The sequence below is a fragment of the Dermacentor albipictus genome, unplaced genomic scaffold (assembly GCF_038994185.2).
Source record: "Dermacentor albipictus isolate Rhodes 1998 colony unplaced genomic scaffold, USDA_Dalb.pri_finalv2 scaffold_21, whole genome shotgun sequence".
NCBI classification, from domain to species: domain Eukaryota; kingdom Metazoa; phylum Arthropoda; class Arachnida; order Ixodida; family Ixodidae; genus Dermacentor; species Dermacentor albipictus.
In genome coordinates, this window is record NW_027225575.1 from 2,198,958 (window position 1) to 2,213,115 (window position 14,158).

At 43.7% G+C, this 14,158-nt stretch overlaps 1 protein-coding gene and 1 pseudogene across 4 annotated transcripts in view; one reads left to right on the top strand and one right to left on the bottom strand.

Moving 5' to 3' along the window:
• Nucleotides 1–14,158, top strand: part of LOC135902230 (zinc finger protein 354A-like) — a 77,542-nt gene that overhangs the window by 21,286 nt on the left and 42,098 nt on the right. The gene's annotated exons all lie outside the window — the stretch shown is intronic.
• On the bottom strand, nt 329–1,679 carry LOC139052313 (piggyBac transposable element-derived protein 4-like; annotated as a pseudogene).

The window sequence follows — 14,158 nt, forward strand, 5'->3', positions numbered from 1 at the left end:
CATGTCGTAGCCATGCAGATATCACGAAGCCAAGCCGTAGCCACAGAGCAATAACGAAACCAAAACTTCGAGGCGAACTTTGAAATTTTTGTCCAGATCCATATATAGTACGAGGCGGAAATTTGGGACGCTAATAACAGGAAAAAAACCTCGTACTATACGCGGGTTTTTACGGTACATGCGAAGACACAAAATTGACGCTACACTTTACCACACATAGAAGAAAAAAAAACTGGGATACACAAATGATTGTCCGTGAACACAGGTACACTTCCTGAAAATCTGAGCACTCTATGTAAAAAAGTATATTTTCAAGCGACCTTTGAACTCAGCGCCCATGACGCATGTGCCAATCGGCGAAACAGTTACGCATAGTCGTGAAACAAAGGTGCGCTTCACAGGTGCTGCAAAAAACATTTGTCTTCACTTCTTTTTTGGTTTTCTCATAGCACTGCTTACAGTTCCTTCGGTTGTCAACCTTCTCAGGCTTGTGGCGAACCCAGTCAGGTGGCAGATAAGAGATGCTGGCCGGTTGATCATCATCAAGATTCAAAATTTGCTTGATGAGCATTTCTCGGAAAGAAAGCTGGGCAAAGCGGGCACTCAGACGTAGCTCAGCAATAGCAGGGTGCCCTTTCCGATGCTCTTGAAATAGAATAAAACTATTTACACAAGCAATATCTATGCAGTAAAAAAAAGAGTGTTTTCCACCAGCGCACACATTTACGAAGCACGTTGTATGTTCCAATGATCTGGTCAGATTTGTCAACGCCCAGCATACCTGCATTGTACTCATGTACCAACAAGGGCTTTCTTATGGTCCTCTCACTCCACTTGTTGCCCACTTTTGTACGTCGCTTTGCAGGCACATGTTCGTTGGCTGTATGAATGGTGCTCATAAGACTTACAGCCTTACGGTCCTTCCACAGAAAAAACAAGACGTTTCCTTCTCTAATCCAATGAATGTCTCCACGTTCAGCCTTCTTTTCCCATTTTGCATCTTTCAGATGGCCAGGGAAGCCTCGACGATCTTTTCTCGTTGTTCCACATGCCAGCGTTTTGCACTGAAGGAGGTGTTCGAAAAGGTGCTTCGAAGTATGAAATCTGTCCATGTAAATTTTGTATCCGTCCTAAATATTTATCACAAGGTTTACATCAAAAGCCAATCCATGCGGTCCCGGTGTCTCCCGCTTGCCCGTGTAAACGAAGAACTGTAAGGTGTATCCAGTTTCTGACTCGGCTAAAACCCACAATTTGTATCCCCACTTCGTCACCTTGTCCCGAATATATTGCCCGATTCCCGAGCGTGCTTTAGATTTCACCATTCTTTCATCGACTGAAATGGCTTCCCGTGGCTGAAAAAATCGTGCCGACGCCTCGTTGATCTCTCGAAGTAGTGGGAGTACCTTCCGCAGTTTGCCAGCTGAAGCAGCACTGTCATCCTCAGGGTCCGAGACATGCAAAAAAGCAAGCAGGGAGAAGAAACGCTTCCTGCTCATGATCTTCCCTGGGAGTAGACCGCCGTAGATTGTTCCGGTGTTCCAATACAAGTGGAGTCTAGGAAGTTGCACGATGCCCATGTAAATCAACAGCGCAATGAAGCGCAACATCTCAGGGGGCGTGACCTCTAGCCAGGAGCCATCTGGCTGAGCATAGCTGGGCTTCTCAAAAATTTTCATCCACGCATACTTGTTCGTGTGTGCACAGAAAGTGGAAATCATGTCAGCGGTAAAAAACATCATAAACATGTCCAGTGCACCAAGAAACCTCCGCGTCTCACTCCGGCGCGTCACGTCCAGGTGTACGCCAGGTGCGCGATTCGGTGAAAACCTGACTCGGCACGGCGTGTTTGGCAAAATATCGCCTCCCTATGTAGTTGACACCCTAAAGAAAAACGTAAACAGGTGTCGTCATTAACAAAGCATGCGCATCGTATAACAACAACACTGACATCCGAAACTATGCTTACCTTGCCACGCTAGTTGAAGGTCCGGGCTGGGGCTGCGTAGACGAATCATCACTGTTGGAGTCGAAATCCGATGATCCAATGTCCTCTACGGACTCTTCACTACTGCTCATATCGATAATATTAGCATCAGAAGCAGCGGAATCACTATGATGATGATGATGGCCTCATGTTATGGCTCATACCCACACTGGGGGATTGGCCAAGAATTGCGTGCTGAAACGTTCACCCTATTCTTTTTGAAGTGCCACTTATTCGATGATAAAAAATATATATATACCGAAAGAGAGATAAGAAAACATACAAAAACAAATAAAATGCAAGACAAAAGCTAAAAAGTTATTCGTTTTGTTGACTGTATGTAACTGCAAACGGCATCAAATACGGCCCTGTGGCTGACCCCTATAACTGACGCACCGAAAGATAGTATGATTTCTGGTGATAACATTAACCCTAATTTTGCGAACGGAAGTTCTAGATGTCTTTTTCTTAACAATTTGTATCGTCGACATACCAAAAAATAATGATCTAGTGATTCTGTTTCTTGGCAGTGTGGACACAGAGGTGATAGCGTCAGACCAGTCCTGTGTAAATATAGGTTTAATGGAGGGACACGGCAGCATAATCTCGTGACCGCTACTTCTGATTGTCTTGATGGACACCACTGGATTTTCCACGGAAATTTGAGGTGCTGATATTCTGTCCATGTTGTTATTGATTCACTGACATCTCTATGAATTGAATATTTTGTATATCTGATTGCTGTTATGTGAGCCACCAAAGGAAGAACCGGCATTATAGGTCCACTCAGGGATGCTTGCGCTAATGCGTCTGCCATTTCATTTAAATGTAAGCCACAATGTCCAGGTACCCATAAAGCTGGAACCGCATGGCGCGTTTTTCGCGAGCGAAAAACGCGACGGGCGGCAAACGCCCGCGTTGCCGCCGACGCGCGAGCACCCGTACGAAAAAAAAGGAGCGGCGCGTTCGCGCCGCGTTTTCCGGGTTGCCAGACAACATAACTCTCAACGACATGTATTGTCTCTGTTACCGCATATATAATATGCCCTTAAACTTACAGAACACTACAATAAAAATAATCTGAGTGTAATTAGACAGCGACATTTCTTTCCGAGGTGTATTTATCAAGCTTAATTTCAAGCACCAATATTGTCTGCGAAACTGCGACTATGTACCTTCCGCATGCTGAGAAGCCGCTGCTTGTTTACAACTTCACATATAAAAAGGAGGGTCGGCCGCTTACTACCGAGCAGAAGAGGCGACTGCTACTATTAAGGGGGATGCTGATATTGAAGCAAGAAAAGTGCGGGTCAGTAGGTGCATGTGGGTGCGGGCTGCCTGGTTGAGAAGAGAGCGAGAACCATACACTGGTATTATTAGCAAATTGTCTTGCCAGTATTAGCGATGAGACGCGACGATTCTCCACTTTAGTTATTAGGGCCTCGTTGAAGGTTCCTTGTTCATTTTAGGTGAACACGATGCGCGAACCAACACGATGCGCGAACGAAATCACGGTAGCACATGTTTTCCTTGACGCGCACGCCAGTTCTGCCGAGAATAAAATAAAAGTTCTGCCAAGGAGGTTCCATCGAGATGCGCAGAGACTAGGGCCATCTGGTGGCAAAAAAATAACCAAAATGTCATGTGACCAAATGCCACGTGACTTACCTGAACTCTGATTGGTGGACACGCGCGCGCGACGCGTTTTTTTCTACTCCGAGCAGCAACACGCGGCGGTGCGATTTCGTGATGGATCCTGCTGGGCACGCGTCAAAATGACGCGCGCGTCCCACCATCCGCGCGTCAATCGCGCTTGAAATCGCGCCATGCGGTTCCGCCTTAATAGTTTTAGAGAATTCAACTGCGGAGGAACTAATGTTAGAAACGTCTTTATTGGTGGCGAATTGGGTGAAGCCGTAAGCGAAGCACAGACCGAAAGGGAATCTGTTATAATAACCGCACTTATTGAGTTCGACAAGAGTTTCCGAAGCGCTAAAAGAATTGCTAAAAGCTCGGCTTCAAAAACAGGTGTGAAGTCTGGCAGTCTCAGGGAGAATGACCAGCCAAGCGGAAGCGAGAAGATGCCTACGGCCGCCTTTTCGTTGTTCACTGAAGCGTCTGTAGCTATTATGTTATTTGTTTGCACGTGTGCTAGGTAATCTTGCAACAGGATATTTTAAAAAGTGGCAGATTGAAACTTAGAGTTTGGGGGGAAAATGTCATCAAAATTTATCTTAATATTCTGATGTGATTTGGTTGACGGAATTACCTCTCGAATGTTCACATTCAGGCTATCTGATTGTTTTTGAACAAATATGATCTGTGGAGTGTGAAATCGAGGCCAATGAGCAAGGAAGAAGGAATTTAGATCATTAATGAATGCGTATTCAGATCGTCTAAGCGGCAAGCTGTAAAATTTCAGGAATGTTCGAACTGTTAAGATGCGAAATCTGCAGGGCATTGTTGGAAGGCGCGCTTCTTGGTAGATAACATTAATAGCCACAAACCTGGGGAGTCCCAGACACAGGCGTAGGGCCTCACGCTCCAAAAGAACCAGAGGCTTTATTTTATAAGCAGGGCCGCCTGAGAACAAGACACACCCAAATTCCAAAATGGGGCGCACATACATTTTATAAATCATCAACAATGAATCCCTACGTAGTCAATATTTCCGGTTACTCATTCTGCGCGGAATACCTAAAGCACGTTGTGCCTTACCTGCTACACTCTCTATGTTTGGACTCCAGTTGAGTTTTCCATTATATGTGATTCCCAAATATTTTAGAGGCTCAACCTGTGGAATGGGTTTTTGCTTATAAGTTATAGAAATTGAAACCGGATCTATGACCGAGAACACTAAAATGGCGCTTTTGCTTACGTTTAATGACATACAAATTGTCTGAAGCCGTACTTCTAGCATGCTCATATATCTTTGTAATTTTTGGTATAATGTGTTAATGTCAGTGTCGGCAGCAAAAAATGCAATGTCATCTGCATACACGTAAACGTGCACGTCCTGACAAGTGGGGATAGAGCTCATTAATATATTAAATAATATTGGGGAAAGGACAGATCCTTGGGGAACTCCGCGAGTTTGTCTGAATTTAGACGAAGAACATCCGTCCTTGAAGCAATAAAATTCTCTTGATCGCAAAAATTCTGCCACCCACGCGGTTATATAATTGGGGAAATTACGATGCTGCAGAATATCCAGTAGAATTGAATGTTCGACGCTGTCATAAGCTTTAGCTATATCTAATTTCATCAAAGCAAAATATTCTCTCCTTTTCCGGGCAAGTTGGATGCGGCTCTCTAAATCAGCATGGGCACACCATATTGAGCAATTAGCTCTAAAGCCTATTTGATTTGGACTTAATAATAAATTATCCGTCATCCAGATAGTAATTCGGCAGTGTAATACCCTCTATATGAGTTTGACCATATAAGAAGTAAGAGAAATAGGTCTGATGTTTTCTGTGTTATAACCTAGTCCTTGTTTTTTAGGTATCGGGATTACTTTAGCTACTTTCCAATCGTTACGTATCCAGGCTTTGTGTAAGGAATAGTTTACAACGTTTAGAAGGTCTCCAGGAGATAGATCAAATAAAATTTCTATCATGTGCACGGTAATTCCATCAGGACCAGGGGCTGACAAAGGTAAGTTTCGAATCACTTGGGATAATTCAGGCAATGTAACTTCAGTATACACTAAGGATGGGGCTACTTTTTGCAAATTGTACGACATCGATGACGTGAATCTACTCTCCAAGCCTTTAGCCAGGAGTTCAAGAGATATTCTCATTTCATCGGGAGACAGATTGACATAATCAATATTAGCTGGCGATGGCAGAAGTTTCCGATATCTCATATATCTAAACAACGATTTTTTGTTTTTAGATTTGGAAAGGAAATCATAGTGTTTCCTATCATAATCCTCTTTAGCTTTAGCAACTGTACGTTTAAAGACTGCAGCTTGAAACTTGTAATCAAACCAATTTTTGGGGCACTGGTTGTAGAGGAGCTGCTTCCAAGCTGCCTGTCGGCGTCGGTGGTCTCATGTGCAGTCTGTATTCCACCAAGGGTTGTAAGATGTTTGCTTTGCAGATGTAACACTGAATTCAGCCTTTTTGTATGTTCTTTTAATTACCGCACAAAGTTTCATAGCCTTGGTGTCTTCGTGCTCTTCGGAATGAGAAGCCAAATGTACCTTAAGATCGGATGTAAATTTATTATAATCTACAAATACGCGTACCTGGGAGCACGATGGCATAATCAGGCAAGCAATTTCAACCATTATTGGAAGTGGTCACTGTTGGTTTCACAGTCCAAGGCTGTCCAGGATGAGTTAGTAAAGGACGAACTTACGAAACTTAAATCCAATGCGGAGCGGGACTGTTTACAAATATATGTAGAAATTCTAGAGTTCAGACAAGACAGATTATTATCTATTGTCCAATCCCACAAGCGTTTGCCACATTGGTCAGTTCGAAAGCCCCAGCACGTGTGATGGGAGTTGAAATCTCCAACCAGAATTTTGTCCTTACACTATGAAGTCACTGCTGAATTCAAACATCGAGTGTTCTGTACACCCGCAGGAAAGTATGCGTTTACTAACGAGAAAGGTAGACACCCTGGTATCGTTATATCTAATGCGAGAATTTCACTTTCGGGGGACATATGTTTATATGAAATCTTTGCTTTAAGGCTAATTCTGTTATTGATAAAGAAAGCTAAACCTCCGCCCTTCGATGGACAGTCCAGTCAGAAAGATCGATAGTTCGTCAATTGAAAACTTTGATGTACTGAAAGCCATGTTTCTTGCAAAGCAATGATATCCGAGGAGAATTTCGATGATAGATACAATAAATCTGTTACTGCTGAGTAAATTGATCGGCAATTACAATGAATAATTTTGAGGAGACCTATGGTTGCGTAAGTATGGACTCAGTAACTGCCTTACCTAAAATGTTTTCCTTTAAGAAATCTTCCTTGGTAAGGCTGTCTTTCTGATACTTTTTTGTCTTTGCCCGAGTTAGAGTCGTAGCTTTTTTAGACAAAGGGGACCTACATCGTTTTAACGATCGAGAATCCATGTCCATTTCATCTGCGCCCTCTGTATTATCGTTGGAGCCTGTGCATTGGGTCTGGTTAACATCGACTGGTGTGATTACAATTTGGGCATCTTGCGACGTGTAATTGGCGGTTACGTCCTCGTTTGAAGTAGGTGGACACTCAGTAATTCGCGAAGTTATACCAACTGCGTTTGTTGTTGCGAATATCTGCGCCATTTGGCTAGTTAGAATTTGTGTGAGGGACTCACAAAGGTTTCCAGCTAGGCGCTCCATAGATTTTTCCATTGCCCTTTCGATGGCATTAGCAATAGAAATTGAAAGAGACGCATCCGTTGCTGTCACCTGGCGGGCTGTGACGCCGGCGTATCCCTGTGTCCTAGAATGAATTTCCGCTACGGCTTCTCTACGCGGACGTCTTCGTTCAATGATTTCCAGAATTCCCATTTCCCGTGCCTTTGCTGAGCAATTAGAATAATCTGCAGGGTGCGCGTCATTGCAGAGGCAGCACCTTTCTTCCTTGCTTTTGCATTCGCTAGCATTGTGCTCTTCACCACAAATTCGGCATCTGGAAGCAGATCTACATCCTTTTAACGTGTGTCCGTAGTGCCAGCATTTCACACATTGGAGGGGACGAGGGGACAGAGGTTCCACTCTGTAGATTAGAGGCCATGCCTTTATCTCTGAGGGTCGAATTGTCCCTGCAAATGTGGCTATGATCGACTCAGTAGGGATCCTGTTTTTCTCGACCGTACGTCCACACCGATAAACTGAAATTACACCCGCGGGTGAAAGCATCTGTAATACCTCTGTCGGTGTCATGTTCACGTCGACGCCGCAGACAAGCCCTTTCACACATGCCAAGTGGGGAGGAATAAATGCGCTCACCGGATTGGCGGCAAACAGCGAACACTTTAACAGGTCATGTACACAGGACTGGTCTGCCGAAAAGCAGAGGACTCCACCTCTGCCAAACTGGCGGACCTCAGAGATGTTCTGGAAATGGGCCGTCGCCGATTGCAATTCCGCCTGAATCGCTTTCGGATTCTTCATCCGTATGACTCCGTTATTGGTTGGGACAAGAGCCACAGGAACTGATGTGATGCCGTTGCGTAGAAACAGATCCACAGGTAACTCCTGCGGAGGAATAGAAGCGGGCCAGGGGAAGGCCCCTGGCCCTGGTGAAGAAAAGGACATCTGCCTGATCTGATTAGCTAAATAAAAATAGGACTAGCAAAACTGTTGAGAAGCGTGGTGTGTTTTCGGCGGCATGTTGCGAAAGCTCTGCGCTACCTTCTCCGCTGCTTTTTTTTTTTTTTCTCGCAGGAGCCTCCTCGCTAAAACGCAAATATAGAAAGTGCGCAGTAGTTCTTCTATTACAGGCCAGATGGCGCCACACGTCCGTAGGCGCGGAGTTTTATTTTTGGCGGGGCATTATAACCATCGATCCATAGTGATCGATGCTCTATGGCGCGGTAAAGAAAGAGTTAAAAAATACTTTTTTATAACTTCCCACATGCATAGTAGACACGTAGGGCTATCTAATGATGTAATGCATATAGTTTTAGGCCAACCACCAAGGCACCTTGTTTTACCTTGCATATGGAGCTTTTTGCAAACAAATGGAACTTTACAATTTTTTTCCACGTGAACTGCTAAACCTTTAATAGTTTAAATATTGCTCAGCTGTACTATGTTGACTAGGCTACCGGTATATATTTTATATGTGACTTCCAGGTTTTTCTACGTTCCGAGAAAAACTTAAACTTTGCAATTTTACACGCTTTTGTTAGTGCCAGAACCAATTGAAGTATTCAAATATTTATAAAATTGGGAATTTTCGCAGTCACATTGCATCTTTTAGTTGCCATAAACGCAATTTGAAGGAGTGGATCATACAATGTGTCTTTGAGAAAAAATTGATTGATGCCGTCTAGCGCAGCTTTGCAGGAAAAAAAAATTGTCCTCAAAATTCTACAAAATTTTTGGCTAGGAAAAATAAACATGGAGGATGCGTTTTGAACTCTAACATGTGGAAATTTTTGCAGCTGTATCTGTGATGGTCGAAAAAACACTGGTTGATTTAGCGTGGAATGACCCTCGATGTGATGAAGTGTACCTCCATCACACAGCCCCTTCTACAATTTATGTGGCACAAGGCTCTCAACCTGAGCTTCAGAAGCGATGCAGTGATTGTTAAATTGCTTAGCGCCATTGACTGTGGCTTTAGTCTAAATAGAATTCAAATGAGCTCGCTTGTATTTTGATCTAGGCGTGTGATGTAACTCGCCGGCCTCCTAAGAAGCATTTATCTGCTGAGTAACGCAGGAGCTTGAGGGCCAGTCTTTTTATGTCAGCATTGTTTTGCACCAATTTAAATGCCTGCCATTCAAGGCAACGTGTTTGTGAACACACACTTGCAGAGGAAGCACGCCATAAGTGTGCTTATGTTGTGTTGGGCAGATTGACACACACTGGTAGTATTTCACAGGCGCATGCGCGCAACATTGGGCTCAACAAACACTGCACGGCACTGTTTCCAAGTCAACTGTTGGAGGCCAAAGGGGCCTACGCAAACTGGCAAGCACTTCGCATATACAGGATAATTTTTTAATTTTTATACTATTCTTAAAAATTGCCTGTTGAAGATGCCATAATTCTAGTCTTTGAGCTGGACCCTTCAGAGAGGCAGAGATTACTTGCACGAAAAATCGAAACACATATTCAACTAATTGTAAAAAATGAAATAACTGCCTAATTTATTACATTACGGCACATATCGCCATCTATGAATTGTAGCCGATGAGATTGCCAGGCGTATCCACTTGGACTTCCAGAATGACGCCAGTTGGAGATATGTGTCATCAAACTCACTATAAATGTGCACTGTTGATCTACTTACTTTCTTATCAAAAACGCTCTTTTATGCATTGGAGCACAAAAGTAACTGGAACGCCCATTTATTTCATCTCTCACTTTAGAAAGTAATATCTCGAAACTGGTGCAATTCTGGAAATTCACTTAAAGTGGATGCATTTTGCAAACTGACAGACTACAATTCGTTAAATGCAATATGTGCAGCAAGGTAATCAGTTACGAAGTTAATTTGTCAATTTTTGATAATTACTTGAAGATGTGTTTTGATTTCGCATGCTAATAATATCCGCCTGTTCGAATAATTCAGCTCAGCGACAAGAATGATGCTAGCTGCCACAGGTGAATTCTACTAATTCCGTAAAACATGATGATCATCCTGTATACGAACATCACGTACGGCACGGACCTATGATATCATGCTTGAGCGTGCCAACATTCAGGATAAAAATAAACATTAATTATGTTCAAACCATAAACAAGTGAAATAGTTAGCTCGAAATGGTAGAATCAGGCCTGGAGGAAACGGTGCTGTTTGATTCGCACAGGTTACACCACAAATTACAACAATAAAAACCGTTGACACCCACTTGCCTGTACATGTAACGACGTCCAGAGAATAAACTGTCCAAAAATAATTACTTAATGCGTAAGATCATGCAGGTTCCTCGTAAAAACTCGTAGATCAATCACTAACGCGCACCCGAGAGTCTCACATTGTCTCACTGCCTTGCCGTGACAGTTGCTGCCATGTGCTGTATGAAACTGGGGCCACTGTGGCGTCGTCAGATTTTATATATTCGGCCTGCATCTCTGATACTGGTGTTTGCTGTGAATAAAAATATGAGCTTTTCTGCAAACTAATGATATTGTAATACCAGCCTAATATTATTAGTGTCAAAAGAACACGTCAAGACAAGATACAAGGATGAAGCTACTAAGCATTAAAAAAAAAAATGGCGGCGATTATAGCGGTGTCATGCAGGAAGGAAACGATAGGAGCAGTGGTCATTGCAGCCTGATAGCTGCTGAAGGTGCCACATGTTAGGGCTCTTTTTTGCTAGGGAAGGAATTGCTATGCTGTAAACACTAGCCGTTTGCGCAACGGCTCATCATGACCAATCGGGCGAGCTCCTCGCTAGACGACGTCGACAGTGTAGCAAGATAATAACACAGTGTCGATCAGGAGCGCATCGCTTTTTTCTACTACAAGTAAGGTTCAATAAAAGTGGTGGTTTTTCCTGGCGATATGTTTTTTTTTTTTTGGCAACTCGATCACCCAGGGCACTTTCGATTGCAATTGATCCCGATCGGGCCTGTTCGGAATCAAAGGTACGCTGAGGGATGAGGATTTCCATGCAGTTCATGTAATTAACTACGATTGCTGTCGCAACACCAACAAAGAAAAATAAAATTTTTTTGCTGCTGCAAGAGTAAAAACTCTTCGTTTCAATACAAACACCACCTAGGACTAAATATGGGCATGTTGCAGATACAAAAAATGTCTTAGTGCAAGTGGGAAGCTTTTGCACTTATATGCTTGTCACTTTCCAGTCGGTAGATTCTACTTCGAGCTGGAAAATGCTCTATCCAGTTGTTTGCAGCTGAAGAATGCTGTATCCAGTTGTTTCCAGCTGTAGCTTGAAAACTTCCAGCTGGAAGACCAGCTGTGGTGGATACCACTTCCAGCTGGAAAGTGCTATTTCCAGCTATTTTCAGCTGGCTCTGAAAAATTTCCAGCTGGAAGGGCTGATTCCAGTTGAAAACCTGGCTGGGAAGACCATTTCCAGCGGGAAATTCAGAGCCCATTTTCATGTGGGATATATACTCGCACAGCTGTCATTCGTTCTTGGAAAGCTTGATTGCAACTAGGCTCTGAAGATGTGGAGAGGCTATACGTGCCATTCTTTTATGGACATTGTGTCATCTTGTGTTTAACGGGCCCCTGCAACGGTTCGGATAAATTTTGTAGGCGTGTAGGGTACAGCTTAAGTAGAACATTCGCACCAGAATTTCAGTGAAGGGTTAAGTATTAAGGGAGCTACAAGCGATTACAAGTTACCCTCCCCCTTAGCCATGCTTTTCCTCCTCAACTCGTTCGCCAAGCGATCAGGGCTAAGCTCCAGCTTCACTAGTTCTGCGTCACAATGTGGCGTCACGTCGTCCACTTCCAGTGGTTTTGGAGCCCGCCCACGCAAAACCTCTCCGCTAGCCACTTAGCCGTCGATCACCTGCGAGAGCTATCCAAGCAACGTGCGTTGCAGTCGTTCTGTTTATGGTCATTTGCATCATGGACCCAGAGCTTGAGGAGCTGTTGCGCCGGATGAGCAAGGAGATGGGTGCTGACCCATATAGTGACACACCTTTTCGCAATCCACTCCACGCTGATGACAGCAGCAACAATTCGCCACCAACAGACTTGCCAAATTCCCCTGACGGCCCCGACGACGACAACAATCACCGGTAAACGTAAATACGGAAATCGACTTTATCTATTCGATATGTCTGTCTTCTCGGAGCTGTCTAGCTTGTAACAGGAGAAACAAAAAAACATTCAAGTTGTACAGTGTGCTCTTTTTACTATTCAAATCCTGGTGCTGATCGGATACCGATAGTCCGATGCGCTGCAGCCACTCCACTCGTCTGCTGCCTTGCAGAGGGACACGATGTCGCCGCTTGACATATTTTCAGTTGCTACGTCCACAGCCCATAACGCAATGATGGTGACTCGTCGTGCTCGCGAAAAGGCAGACCAACACTGACAGCGGAGCTCTCGTCAAAGATGGAGCACGTTGTAACACAAGCAGATAACACTCGCTGTGTGCCGGAAGTGCTCAAGTATACTGAAAAATTGTTGTTGTGCATTCGTTTTATGTTACTGTCTTTTTATAAAAACAAATTAACTAACATTCCAACTATTATAACTTCAATTGTTTACCACAAAGTTGGAAAAATGATCGATCACGCGCCCTGGGCAGCCAATCGGATAGCTCGCCCCACTGATGTCAGTTGGGTGATTTGCGTCATTATGGGTTGGGGCGGGTTAAAATTCCGTCGATCAGTGTGCTGCAATTGGCAGCGACTTGCGTTTTTAAAACCTTATAATAAGTTACGCGTTTTATGCACAGCACTTAGATGCATCAATTAATCATCAGAAGGACCTACTCTAATGACTGAGCACGTTTGTAAAAAATCGTCAAAATGCTTTCAGGTCCCTTTAAAAGTGATGTTTTTTCCCTGATAATTAGGGTTCCTTGCTCTAGTCGGTACAGGTGTGGTACCTAATTATACCAGAGTAAATACTGTGATTATGTGTCTGCGTTTGATTGTTTGATATTTGTTATTTACTATTTGTACATATATCTATTTCATGCTCAAAAGTGTTGAATTTGCTGTCAAGAAAAAGGATGGAGGCATATTGCTGCGGTTTTCTGGAAACTCATCAGTAGCACTTTGCCCTTCATGTGTCCGTAGTATGTTTTTTGTATCAACTGGAGTGTATGTACAGCATAACCTCGTTCATGCATTTTGGCGAAAAACGAGAGAATAAATGTACCACCTGAAGTCACAAAAAAATTTGCCGCTTGGTTGTAGTTGACATGCACGTAATGCGAAGCGTTGAGCAAATCGTAGCACGCTGACATGAAGCTGAGCTGCCCAAGAGTCGCTTTGTGGTTTTTGTCGCTTCGGTCAGCAGCAGCTTCGGGCAGGCACAAGAAGAACTAGGTTATTTATGTGCTACATTGATGATTTCTTGACGTCCTCCACAATTTTGCATTGCCGCCTTATCGAATAGGTAAGTTAATATATGTCAGCTAAGTAAACTTAAATATTAGCTGTTTGTGCACAATGACACAAAAAAAAAAGAAAAAAATTGGAGGACATCTAAGCTTCGCCTTTGAGCGGAATGCGATAGCATTCACAGATCCCCGACTGCTTCTCATGCCTCCCGGCAACTGCAGCTTATTTAAGTGTAATGCTTACCAGGAAATGCTGGCGACAAACGCTATGCACGAAGACGAGCTTTCTGGTGGAAATGTGACCTCTTGCGTGGGCTGCGGATGCGTGGAGGTTAGTGCCCTCTGGATGCAAGGAAACCGGGCTCTGTAGCCTCCTAGATTTGTGTGCACTGGTGTGCGCAACTGGCAGATGCTGTGGCCAGTCTTTGTGTGGTAGAAACATTGGAAAAGGGGTTTGTTTAAGCTTCCGCGTAACAGAATTGTGGTTT